Here is a 12749-nt window from a genome sequence, read left to right as displayed (position 1 = left end):
CTCCTGGGCTCAAGCAATCCTCCCACCTCAGCCTCCTGAGTAGCGGGGACTACAGGCATGTGCCACTGCATCCAGCTCCAAGTAATTTTTAGTCACTATCTCATCAAATTTTGTCTCCAAAACTAAGACGCAGGGGGTATTACCATCCTCATGCTACAAACAAGGAAACTGGGATTCAGAGATTTAAACAATTTGTCCAAGAGTAACAGCAATAATGTTGCAGGCTGAAGTAAAAATACCTTAAATAAAGAGACCAGACGATAGTGATGATGACTGCAAATCACTGTAAATGTACTTAATTTCACTGAATTGTAAACAGTAGTCTCCCTTTCCAAGGGGGGGATACACTGCAAGACCCCCAGTTGACACCTGAACCCACAGATGGTACCCATATAGACTTTTTTCCTATACATACATATCTATGATAAATTTTAACTCAGCAGTTTTCATGCACTGTGTGGCCAAAACCTGGAGTTTGAGGTGTGACAGCAAAACTAGCATGAATTTCTTTTCCTTCTTCAAAAGTTCATGGACAGAAGATTAGTTCTTACCGTAGATTTTTTTTTCTTTCTTTTTGAGATGGAGTCTCTCCCTGTCACCAGGCTGGAGTGCAGTGGTGCAACCTCGGCTCACCGTAACCTCCAACTGCTGGGTTCAAGCAATTCCCCTGCCTCAGCCTCCTGAGTAGCTGGGACTACAGGCGTGCACCACCACACCCAGCTAATTTTTGTATTTTTAGTAGAGATGGGGTTTCACCATGTTGACCAGGATAGTCTCGATCTCGACCCCATGATCCGCCCACCTCAGCCTCCCAAAGTGCTAGGATTACAAGTGTGAACCATCGCACCCAGCCCTACCGTAGATCTTAACAATCTCAGCATAGAATTTTTTTTCTTTCCTTATTTAGTAGAGAACTTTAACGTTTTCACTTAATGCACTTCTCTTTGGCATATCTGTATTGCCAGCAACACTACTCTTGCTCTTCAGGGCCATTATTAAGTAAAATAAGAGTTACTCGGGCCGGGTACGGTGGCTCATGCTTGTAATCCCAGCACTTTGGGAGGCCGAGGCGGGTGGATCACGAGGTCAGGAGTTCAAGACCAGCCTGGCCAACATGGTGAAACCCCGTCTCTACTAAAAATACAAAAATTAGTTGGGCATGGTGGCACATGCCTGTAATCCCAGATACTCAGGAGGCTGAGGCAAGAGAACTGCTTGAACCAGGACCTGGGAGGCGGAGATTCTGGTGAGCCAAGATCACGCCATTGCATGCCAACCTGGGCAAGAGTGAAACTGTGTCTCAAAAAAAAAAAAAAGTTACTCAAACACACAAGTACTGCAGACACCTCAACAAGTGATTTGATAACTAAGATGGCTCCTAAGTAACAGGCGGGAAGCGTCTACGACATGAATGTGTTGGATAAAGGGATAATTCATGACCCAGGCAGGAAAGAGCAAAATGGAGAGAGACTTCATCACACTACTCAGATCGGTGCACAATTTTAAACTGATGAATTGTTTGCTTGCGAAATTTTCCATTTAATATTTTCAGACTAAAGTTGATAGCAGGTAACTAAAACCGCCAAAAGCAAAACTACAGATAAGGGGGGTACTACTGTACTTAAAAATGGTTAAAACAGTTAATTTTATCTTACATATATTTTACAATAAAAAATACAAAAAAAACCCTAACAGATTAGAAATGCCAAAAAAAGATCAAATCTATAAAGTATTTAAAATATGAAATAAATAGAGAAAAATCAGTATTTAGAAAACATTGTCAGAAAAACTGAATACCAATATGGAAAAAATATCCACATCATCATATGCTATAACTAATTATAAATATATTAAAAAACTAAGCATTCAAAAAACTTTGGAGAAAACGAACAGTAACTTTATCTCACTATGGAAAAGAGATGAATTTATGGTCAATTCAAAGAAAGCATAAACGACAATTTGACAAATCCAATTATGTAAAATAAACTTTCAAGCAATAAAAAAATCTAACATTAAAATATTATAAATTCAGGCAATATCTGCAAGAATTATGATAAATAAAACTTAATGTTTATAACATAAACCAAATCAATTCAACATTTCCCGATCATCTATTATTATGGAGCAAACAATGACTAACTCATAAACCTGTCAAAGAATAAAAACAGGCAGTTTAAACCACAGAGATTAAATCAGCACTTGAGAAAAAAGACTGTCTCACTACTAATTGGAGAAATATAAATTGTAATATTCTTAAGATACGACTTCATACATATTAAGCTACCAAAAAAAATCTAAACAACAAAACCAAGTGTTATCTGGGTTATAAGAAGATAAAGACATATTCAGTCAGGCACAGCTGTAAAATCACATGTGTCTTCAAACTGTTCCTGGATAAAGTATAAAAGAGGTCATAAGATTGGCCACGGCCTAACCTGAATAATTTTTCTTCGGTGCTCACACAAGAATTACATACAGGGAGGAAGGAAGCAAACTCTACTTTTAAAAATAGTATACGTTCGTTGTCTAAGAAACAAAAAATGTGAAACAACCAACACATGAAGAATAAGTTTAACTATACCATAACTGTAAACTATTTCAATACAAGCTTACTTAAAAAGTGAAAAAATACATGTTTTTACGTTAGTTTAATAATAGCTTACATATAATTTGATAAGAATCAAAAGCAGATACAAAGTTACATTTAAAAGTATAGTAAAATGTTTAAATACATATTTTTAAATGCTTATATAAAAATGTTCAAGATATTAAGCTAAAATTAGACACAAGTTCTTCATTCTTGCCCCCAACTTTTTCCATTGGAAAAAAATTTCAGCTTTGAAGGAAAAGCAATTCAAATTGCAGTGATCCTCCCTTACCTAAAAAATCTTAAAGTTTGTGACAACAATATAGGCAGAAAGATTCATTTGATTTTCTGGCTGTGTCATCTCTTTCCTAAGAAGTTATTTAGACACTGTACATAAACTCAGGGTTGGTTCATTTTACAGCTCTAAGCAAAAGCAATGAACTTCCAATAGTTGAAGAATTTGCTATCGGAAGACTTCACATTTGGTTTCACTCTATTGGACAGATACAATTTTCTCTTGGAAATGCGAGAAAATATATAACAAAAGATGCTACAAAGGATAAAAGGTCTTACAGATCATTAAATGTAATCCTTATTTTAAAATTGAGGAAATTAAACAAAAGAGAAGGCACTGCCTCATGAACCTGTAAGCAGCAGAAACAGTGGTGGAACCCAAAACTCTGAACTCCCTTGTCTGAAGTTTTTTGTCTCCTTTATGCGAAATTGAGCATAAAACCCTCCCTTTTAAAATTACATTCCTTCATGCCTGTAATCCCAGCACTTTGGGAGGCTGAGGCGGGTGGATCACCTGAGGTCAGGAGTTCGAGACCAGCCTGGCCTACATGGTGAAACCCCATCTCTACTAAAAATAAAAAAAATTAGCGTGGTGGCAGGCACCTGTAATCCCAGCTACCTGGGAGGCTGAGGCAGGAGAATCGCTTGAACCCGGGAGGTGGAGGTTGCAGTGAGGAGCCGAGATTGCACCACTGCACTCCAGCCTGGGCAACAAGAGTGAGACTCCGTCTCAAACAACAAAAAAAATTACATTCCTAATATTATTACCTTAGGCTACTTATTCCTTTTCTTTCATTACATCTCTATCCTATGTTATATTACTTTGATCTTATGATATAATATCATGTTCTTAAAGTTTTTAAATATTTTAAATTTAAACTCAGAAATTCTTTTTCAATGTATGGACTGGCACTTTAAGGACCTCCTAAAAATCCAAAAATAACATTCCTTTTTTTTTCTTTAGAGGAATAAAGAGCTTAGTTGAACAAAGAGCTACTTCTGAATCTGGCAGCCCTCAGAATCAGAAGAGATTCAGACTCAGAGAGCTCCCTGATATTCTTTTTATGCTACTTATTAACTCCCTGTACAGGCTAGCAAAAAACCCCACAAAAACAAATAGATTTATCTTTATAACCGTAAGTCCTTAATTTACAATGTACAGACTTTGAATTACTGTTTTTGTTTTGTTTTGTTTTTTGTTTTTTTGAGACAGGGTGGAGTGCAGTGTCATAATCTCACCTAGGCTGGAGTACAGTGGCACAATCCTAGGTCACTGCAACCTCCGCTTCCTAGGTTCAAGCGATTCTCATGCCTCAGCCTCTGGAGTAGCTGGGACTACAGGTGTCCACCACCATGCCCGGCTAAATTTTATATTTTTAGTAGGGACAAGGTTTCAACATGTTGGCCAGTCTGGTCTCGAACTCCTGGTCTCAAGTGATCTGCCTGCCTTGGCCTCCCAAAGTGGGATTACAGGCTTGAGCCACCATGGCGGACTGATTTACTGTTAATTAAACAAGTTTTTGTTTTTGTTTTTGTTTTTTTTGGAGACAGAGCAATGACACAATCTCGGCTCACTGCAACCTCCACCTCCTGGGTTCAAGCAATTCTCCGCCTCAGCCTCCCAAGTTGCTGGGACTACAGGCACATGCCACCACACCCGGCTACTTTTTCGTATTTTAGTAGAGACGGAGTCTCATCGTGTTGCCCAGGCTGGTCTCAAACTCCTGAGCTCGAGTGATCTACCCGCCTCGGCCTCCCAAACTGCTGGGATTATAGTCCTGAGCCACCATGGCAGGCCAAAACAAGTAATTTTAACTGGGGCTGGGCGTCAAAGTGGGAAGGGTCGGCTGAGGCAGGAGGATCCCTTGAGCCCAGGAGTAATCTGGTAATCTGGTATGTTGACCAGCCTGGACAACATAGCAAGAGATCCCATCTATTAAAAAAAAAAAAAAGAGAAGAAGAAAAAGGAGGGTGGGGAGAAAAGAGAGAGGGAGGGAAGAGGAGAAGGAAGAAAGGGAAAAAGGGAGATAGAAAAGGAAGAGAGGAGGGGGGAAATCCCCTTCCCCAAACACATATACACACAGTTATCATGAAATAGATTTCTAGTCAAAGATAGGTCCATATCCTAATACCCAGATCCTGTGAATGTTCCCTTACTTGGAAAAAGTCTTTGCATATGTAATTAAGGATTTTGAGATGAGATTATACATAGGCCCTAAACATCATCACAAATGTCCTTATAAGAGAAAAGCAGAAATTTAACACACACACAGAGAAGAAGGCAATGTGAAAATGGAAGAAGAGACTGGAGGGTTATGGTCAAGGAATGTCAGCAGCCACCAGAAGCTGGGAGAGGCAAAGGATGATTGCCCCTAAAGCCTCTGGAGGAAGTTCAGCCCTGCCAATACCATGATTTCAGCCTTCTGGCCTCCAGAAGTGAAAGAATAAATTTCTATTGTTTCAAGCCTCAAAGTCTGTTTGGGGTAATTTGTTATAGCAGCCATAGGAAACTAATACAAATAGCAAAGTTTATGTTTTTTGTTTGCTTGGTTTTGCTATTACCTCTCTGTTTGGGCTTGTTGACCATCTCCTGACCACTGAAAGAAACAGACAAACTGAAAACAAAAGTGGGAAATAAGAAAATGTAAATAAGGGGTTGGGAGTGGTGGCTCACACCTGTAATCCCAGCACTTTGGGAGGCTGAAGCAGGCAGATCACCTGAGGTCAGGAACTCGAGACCAGCCTGGCCAACATGGTGAAACCCCATCTCTACTAAAAAATACAAAAATTAGCCAGGCATGGTGGTGGGCACCTGTAATTCCAGCTACTCAGGAGGCTGAGGCAGGAGAATCACTTGAACCCAGGAGGCAGAGGTTGCAGTGAGCCGAGATCATGCCACTGCACTCTAGCCTGGGCTACAGAGTGAGACTCCGTCTCAAAAAAAAAAAAAAAAAAGGAAATGTAAATAAGAGAACACAACTGTACATACAGATGAAAAAATGCTTCCAGACATTAAAAATAATAAACATAAAACACTTAAAAACTTACCAAATAATTGTCAAGTTTGCCTCTCTAATGAAAGTGTTACATAACTTCAAAGTTAGCATTCTCCTGTTTTCACTCTGGGATAAACCTTAAATTTATGTCCAGGTAACAATAACACTGACAGTCTCAGGTACTTCATGGATCTTGAGAAATCTTACAAGATCCTTCCAAAGCCTTAACAAACTCAACACTAGTATTTGTAAGACAGCACTTAAAGTCTGCATACATTCACTATACTGTTTTTTGTTTGTTTTGAGATGGAGTCTCCCTCTATCACCCAGGCTGGAGTGCAATGGCGTGCTCTTAGCTCACTGCAACCTCGGCCTCTCAGGTTCAAGCAATTCTCCTACTTCAGCCTCCGTAGTAGCTGGGATTATAGGCGCCCACCACCATGCCCAGCTAATTTTTGTATTTTTTAGTAGAGATGGCGTTTCACCATATCAGCCAGGCTGGTCTCGAATTCTTGACCTCAAGTGATCTGCCTGCCTCAGCCCCCTAAAGTGTTGGGATTACAGGTGTGAGCCACTATGCCTGGCCTCACTATACTGTTTGATGTGTTCTGCTTAGGGAAAAAAATTACTGCTAGAGTTAAACCTGAAATATATCAAAGTCCTCCTTTCCAATTTATCTTAAATAACAATCTTAGGTAAATTATGCCTCAAGATTGAAGCTCATCTTTTTCTGTTTTGAAGTTCCTATTTTGCATTTCTCTCATGTAGCATAAATCATTTACTAAACATTTAATTTTTAACTTGGCAACACTGTGCTTAGCACTGTATCAAGAACACTGATAAACACATCATAAGATGGTACTAAACGATGAGAAATTTTTTTCATTGGAAAAACGTGACTTTTCTAATGCAATTATTTTTTTGCATGTATTTTTCTTTGGGATTTCTTTTTTGTGTGTCTTGAATAGAGCCCTGAAATTCTTTCTAAACATATTCATAGAACATTTCAAGCTGGAAGAAAAACACTGAAATAGAATCCAGGATAAAATATGCCAGGTATTAAAGACACATTCTGAAAGAAATCATAATTACTTTTAGCTGCTGCGTCAAAAGTTCATGTCAATGTTGAAGATGCCATTTAACTACCCTTTACAAAAATGTATAGATCAAACAGAATGAAACTATAAAGGCTCAGCTAATTTAACCAAGTAAAGTTGTTAATTCCAACTTCAAGCAACAAAGTAAATAAGAATAAAATTTAGGAACTTAATCATTTCTTGATAAAGACTCATAATTGAAACAATTTCCCCAGGGGCTCTCTGTACTATTCTCTGCTTAGCCTAAATGAAAGGATCTAATCTACGGAGGCCAATAGTCCCAAACTTTTGGAATCTCCTCTGAATGCAACTCAAAATGATGACACACAAATTGAATTCATTCCTCAAAATAAAATTGTATGACATAAAAAGCATTTTGGGACAAATAGGAACTGAAAAAATAGTCCTGCAAAAAAACAGAACCAAAACTAGTAGCAGTATCTTACAAAACAGTAGCATGTTAGTTACAGCCAGAGATAAAAATTAAACTATATAAATGCAAAGTGGTATCCTGAACTGGATCCTAGAATAGAAAAAAGATATTAGTAGAAAAAATAGCAAAATCTGAATAAAGTCTGGAATCTAGTAAACAGTAATGAGCTGCATTCAGAGGAGATTCCAAATGTTTGGGACTGTTGGCCTCTGTAGATTTAGATCCTTTCATTTAGGCTAAGCAGAGACTAGGACAGAGAGCCCCTGGGGGAAGTGAGGGAATATATATATGAGATACCAACACACACTTACTAGAAAGTCTAAAATAAAAATTTAAAAACTGGCCAAATGCTGGCAAGGATGCAGAACAACAAGAACCCTATACAACTAGAACAAGGTACAATTAGAAATTGTAGGTCGGGCGCGGTGGCTCAAGCCTGTAATCCCAGCACTTTGGGAGGCCGAGACGGGTGGATCACGAGGTCAGGAGATCGAGACCATCCTGGCTAACACGGTGAAACCCCGTCTCTACTAAAAAATACAAAAAACTAGCCGGGCGAGGTGGCGGGCGCCTGTAGTTCCAGCTACTCCGGAGGCTGAGGCAGGAGAATGGTGTGAACCCGGGAGGCGGAGCTTGCAGTGAGCTGAGATCCGCCCACTGTACTCCAGCCTGGGCGACAGAGACTCCGTCTCAAAAAAAAAAAAAAAAAAAGAAAAAAAAAGAAATTGTACACTGCTGGTGGGAACGCAAAATGGTACAGTACAACCAATCATGGAAAGCAGTTTGGCAGTTCTTTATAAAGGTAAACACACACTTACTATACAACCGTGCAATCCCATTCTGAGGTATCTAACTAAGTGAAAAGAAGACTTATGTTCACATAAAAACCTGTATGTAAATGTGTACAGTAGCTTGTTCATATATATGCCAAAGACTGGAAACAACTCCAATGCCCTTCAAACTGGCACATGAATAAACTGCAGTATACCCATACAATGGAATAGTGTACAATAAATCACAAAACAATCTGGATGAAACTCAAATGCATTATGCTAAGTGGACGAAGCCAGACTCAAAAGCCTACATATTGTATAATTCCGTTTATATCACATAACTACAAAAACAGAAAACAGATCAGTGGTTGCCAGTGTTGGCGATGGGAAAAAAGGTTGACTATAAAGACACACAAGGGATCCTTTTTGGGATTGATGAAACTATTCTGTATCTTTTTTTTTTTTTTTGAGACACAGTTTCACTCTGTTGCCCAGGCTGGAGTGCAGCGGCATGATCTTGGCTTACTGCAACCTCCACCTCTTGGGTTCATGCAATTCTCCTGCCTCAGTCTCCCAAGTAGCTGGGACTACAGGCAAGTGCCACCACGCCCAGCTAATTTTTTTTTTTTTTTTTTTTTTTTTTGAGATGGTGTCTTCCTCCGTCACCCAGGCAGGAGTGCAGTGGCGCGATCTTGGCTCACTGCAACCAACCTCCACCTCCTGGATTCAAGCAATCTTCCCACCTCAGCCTCCCGCGTAGCTGGGATTACAGGCATGTGTCACCATGCCTGGTTAATTTTTTTGTATTTTTAGTAGAGACAGCATTTCACCATGTTGCCCAGGCTGGTCTTGAACTCCTGAACTCAAGTGATCCACCTGTCTCGCCCTCCCAAAGTGACGGGATTACAGGTGTGAGCCATTTCACCCAGCCCAATTTTTGTATTTTTAGTAGAGATGGGGTTTTACCATGTTGGCCAGGCTGGGCTCGCACTCCTGACTTCGGGTGATCCACCCACCTTGGCCTCCCAGAGTGCTAGGATTACAGATGTGAGCCACCACACCTGGCCCTCTATATCTTGATGTGGTTTTACAAAATTGTATGCATCTGTAAAACTTACAGAACTGTTCATTTAAAAGAATTAACTGTATGTAAATTATACCTCAAAAGTTATAATAGGATCTACTTAGATTTTTAGGAAAAAATCACATATGAAGCTGCATAAAATTCTATGACTGTAATACGAACAAATGAAATTATAAACAGTTAGACCACAGTTTTTTTATGAGTACAGAGATCTGAAATGTTGGCTAACAAAATTATAAACATAGTTGGAACAATAAACAGTTTATTTATGAGTAACAAGATCTGAAACATTGGCAGATAAAACTACAAAAACAGTTGGATCAACAGTTTATTTATGAGTATAGAGATTTGAAATGTGGGCTCTATTACCTGTTATCATAACAGAAGAATTTTCCATTACATAGATGACTTAAGGTCAAATTGTAAAAATTCTTATTTTTATTCTAAGTGTGACTACCTTCAGATACCCTTTCCTTATTTAAATTGAAATGGTGGAAGAAGTCTAGCCCATCTTAAACACTAGAGGTAGAACTACACAACATACAATTATTCAGAAACAATTATACCTAAAATAGAAGTTAGTACTCATTTAAAAGAGATCTTAGACTTTCAATCTCCAGAACTGTGAGAAAATACATGTGTTATTTTAGCCACCCATTCTTTGGTACTCTGTTAGGGCAAACCAAGTGGACTAACATAATATAGTTCACATAACCTTACTTTAGCTATTTAGACATGGTTTTCTTTAGTTCTTTGAACTTTTTTTTTTTTTTTTTTTTTTTTTGGAGAAATGAGGTCTTGCTCTGTCACCCAGGCTGTAGTGCAGTGGCAATTTTTCCACTCAGTAAGTGCAAGCCACCATACCAGGCCCTTTAAACACAATTTAAATGGGTGATTTAAAGTCTTTGCCTAATATTAAAGTCCAACATTTGGGCTTCCTCAGGGTGCACTTTCTATTTTACTGCTTTCTCTCCTATGTGTGGACCATATTTAAGTGGTTTTTTGCATGCTTTGTAATAGTCTCTTGAAAACTAAACATTTTAAACAATGTAATGTGACAACTCGGAAAATCAGATTCTTCCCCTACCAGGTATTTGTTGTTACTACTGTTTACTGTTGTTACTGTTTATTGTTGTTTCTTTTAGTGACTTTCCTGAACTAATTATCTAAAATATTAGTTATCTATCATATGTGGTCACTAAAGTCTCTGCTGTTCGTTTATGATCAGCTAATGACTGGGCAGAGACTTCCTTAAATGCTTACCAGTATAAGTCTCAGGCTCTCTACCATGTGTTAGGGCATACCTTTCACACTCAGCCAAGCGGTTTACAACTTTTCCTTAGCCTTTACTTCTTGCTTGCACAAAGCCTAGAGATTAATCAGAACTGACAGCTTAGGATCTTCTTAGTTCTTTCCTAAGCATGCAGCACACAGCCCTATACATGCACATAGCCTTCTAGATTCCCAGAAACATACCAGAGCTTCCTAAATTTCCTTATGAACATCTCATTTCCCAGCTTTTCCTTTTAAGCTTCTTGGTTAACCTATTATTTGATTTAACTATTCACTGTCACTCAAGATGGTGAGCACTCAAGTTGTTCAACAATTGCCTTTAATTGTTTTCAATAAACACTCCAGGGTGGAAAGGCTGTTTGTACTAAGTGAGCTTCAAATCAGGTCAAATACAGATGGTCTTGTGAATGAGGTTTTTCAAGGAACCACCAGCTAGGTAAAATAATGACAACTCTGGGAATGGAGCTTTGAAGAACTCTAAACTCAATCTATCCCTTCCAGTGGCTGGTTTTCACCATGATTGGAGGCTGTTGGTTTTCAAGGCTACTGAGAAGCTAGAGGGAAAAGGGAAAATTAAAATGCCACAAAGTTTGCTATTTTGGCCAAGATTCAGTCATTTCTCTTGAATAAATGCTCCCAGATTGCTGCAATTGATAAATTTTCCAGGTAACCTTCAGTTCTTCATATTTGTTTACCTGGAGTCTGCTACATTTCTGAAACTTCTACATATACTTTTGGCTGTGATTTCTTCTCCCATTTTTTCCATTAATTTGGTCTCACTGTTTCCTATCTTTCAGAAATCCATTAAAGTCCCGTCAGCTGAAAGCCTACTTTCTTGATTTAATACCTTTAAAAAAAAATTTAACATACTTACTAACATATCTACTCAGAATCCCTTGTACTCAGAGCCCTGCTAAAGTAGACACAAATATCCAGCAGACCTACACTCAGCTAACCTCTCTTAAGGCTCCCTTTAGTGTGATCCTAAAAGAGCCTTTCAGGTCTCACAACTTAGGCAACAGCACAAATCACACTTCTGTAACCAGAAAAAACTGCAACCACCTACACCTCCCTGATGGGACTTTCTGTAGACAGATAAAAACCATCACCATACTGGTCAATACCTTCCATAAATAAATAGTGCAGCCAACTGACTGCGGTAAAGTTGGGGAATTCTTCTGGCTACTTTGTTCCGGAGGCATGACTAACATATCATAGTATTATCCACTGTAGGACTATTTATAGTAACTTTACACTTAACAAAACACTACCAGAACTTACTGAGAAAGTTGCTTTTTAAAATAGATACATATGTTTAGGCTCTACCAAATTCTTAACAGAAAATAGTTTACCAGAAACAGACTCTTGGCCAGGCGTGGTGGCTCACGCCTGTAATCCCAGCACTTTGGTAGGCCGAGGTGGGTGGATCACTTGAGGTCAGGAGTTCAAGACCAGCCTGGTCAACATGGTAAAACTCCGTCTCTACTAAAAATACAAAAATTAGCCAGGCATGGTGGCACGTGCCTGTAGTCACAGGCGGAGGTTGCAGTGAGCTGAGATTGCACCACTGTACTCCAGCCGGGGTGACAGAGCAAGACTTTGCCAGAAAGAAAAGAAAAGAAAGAAGAGAGGGGAGGGGAGGGGAGGGGAGGGGAGGGGAGGGGAGGGGAGGGGAGGGGAGGGAAGGGGTCTTTCTAAGAAGAACTGTTTTTATAATTTCCTTTTTTTTTTTTTTTTTGAGACAGAGTTTTGTTCTTGTTGCCCAGGCTGGAGTGCAGTGGCGCGCTCTCGGCTCACCTTAACCTCTGCCTCCCAGGTTCAAGCGATTCTCCCGTCTTAGCCTCCTGTGTAGCTGGGATTACGGGCATGCGCCACAAAGCGTGGCTAATTTTGTATATTTTTAGTAGAGACAGGGTTCTCCGTATTGGTCAGGCTGGCCTCGAACTCCCGACCTCAGGTGATCCACCCGCCTTGGCTTCCCAAAGTGCTGGAATTACAGGTGCGAGCTACCGCGCCCGGCCTGTTTTTATAATTTCTAATATTACTTCTTAACAAAAATCATCCTTTGAAGTTGTATACAAAACAATCTTTTTTTTTTTTTTTTTCTGAGACAGAGTCTCATTCTGTCACCCAGACTGGAGTACAGTGGTACAATCTCGGCTCACTGCAACCTCCGCCTCCTGGGTTCAAGC

At 39.4% G+C, this 12749-nt stretch overlaps 1 protein-coding gene across 4 annotated transcripts in view; it reads right to left on the bottom strand.

Moving 5' to 3' along the window:
- EYA3 (EYA transcriptional coactivator and phosphatase 3) overlaps window positions 1-12749 on the bottom strand; it is a 120787-nt gene that overhangs the window by 96590 nt on the left and 11448 nt on the right. The window lies entirely within an intron of this gene.

The sequence above is a fragment of the Chlorocebus sabaeus genome, chromosome 20 (genome assembly GCF_047675955.1).
Source record: "Chlorocebus sabaeus isolate Y175 chromosome 20, mChlSab1.0.hap1, whole genome shotgun sequence".
Taxonomy (NCBI): domain Eukaryota; kingdom Metazoa; phylum Chordata; class Mammalia; order Primates; family Cercopithecidae; genus Chlorocebus; species Chlorocebus sabaeus.
Note: the sequence above shows the minus strand (reverse complement) of the source record. Positions and strands in the feature narration are given on the sequence as shown.